The sequence below is a fragment of the Tupaia chinensis genome, unplaced genomic scaffold, assembly GCF_000334495.1.
Source record: "Tupaia chinensis unplaced genomic scaffold, TupChi_1.0 Scaffold000357_1, whole genome shotgun sequence".
NCBI classification, from domain to species: Eukaryota; Metazoa; Chordata; class Mammalia; order Scandentia; family Tupaiidae; genus Tupaia; species Tupaia belangeri.
In genome coordinates, this window is record NW_006159853.1 from 56,958 (window position 1) to 58,118 (window position 1,161).

Here is a 1,161-nt window from a genome sequence, read left to right on the forward strand (position 1 = left end):
GTTTGACTACATGGGAGTCCAGAAATGTAGCCATTACACCAATTGCTGTTCCCTCGCTGTGAGGTTTTATTTATTTGTTTATTTATTTATTTTTAATTTTTTTGAACTTTATTTTATTTATTATTTATTCCCTCATTCATTCATTTTTCATTTATTTAAATATGACCAGAGAGGGATAGAGTGAGAGAGAGGGGGGGAAGTGATAATGCAAGCCGCCAGGTCTGGGACTTGAACCGCCGTCAGCCACGTGGGAATCCAGTGCCCTTAACCACCACATCACCTGCTGGCCCCTAGCTGTGAGGTTTTAAACTTGTGACAAGGAACAGAAAGGAAATTCTACTCATTGCAAGAAAATCTTCATTTAAGCTTCAGTGAGCCACAAGCACTTAAAACACATGAATCTTCAGCTGATCATCCTTAGCCAGTTCAATCTCTATGAAGAACTGGCGTACGTTCTTGCTCTGGCCACCCTATAGCTGAATTACTTCTCCATATTCTGGATGCTCAATTACAGTACCATTGCAGATAAATTTCTTCTGAAATGCCTTCACCGTTTTTTTTTTATTATTATTTAAATCATCAGTGATCCCTTGGACAGTAGTAAGGGTCTGCCTGCCTTCTCTCTGTTGTATTATTTCTAAAAAAATTGTTAAAAGAATTATTTTATTTAACTTTATTTATTGTTATTATTTTAATATTTCCAGTCATGCACACACACAGACACACACACACACACACACACAGAGAGAGAGAGAGAGAGAGAGAGAGAGAGAGAGAGCAAACAAGCCTCCAGGTCTGGGACTTGAACAATGGTCAGCCATGTGGTAGTCAAGTGGCCTTAACCACCATGCCACCTGTTGGCCCCTGAATTCTTTTTTTTTGAGGGAGACTTTTTTTTGCTATAGAATGCACTTGCTTGCCAGAGAGACTGAAAGTAAAAAGTCACCCCCGTGGGATGGCCATGCTGCAATCTCTTCTCTATTCTCCTATCGTGATCTTGGGCATGCACGCACATGTGTCCGTTGTGAGTTTTAAGCCAATGGGTCTGGAAGTTCAACCACAGTTGGCTATGTGGGAGTCCAGCAATGTAACGATTATGCCATCAGGTGGTCCCCTGAATTCTAATATGGATATAATTTTCAGTGCCAGCCGGAATCAGGT

At 40.8% G+C, this 1,161-nt stretch overlaps 1 pseudogene; it reads right to left on the bottom strand.

Annotated features, from left to right (window-relative positions):
- Positions 1-386: 386 nt before the first annotated feature.
- LOC102472714 (eukaryotic translation initiation factor 1-like) overlaps positions 387-1,161 on the bottom strand; it is a 3,004-nt pseudogene continuing 2,229 nt past the window's right edge.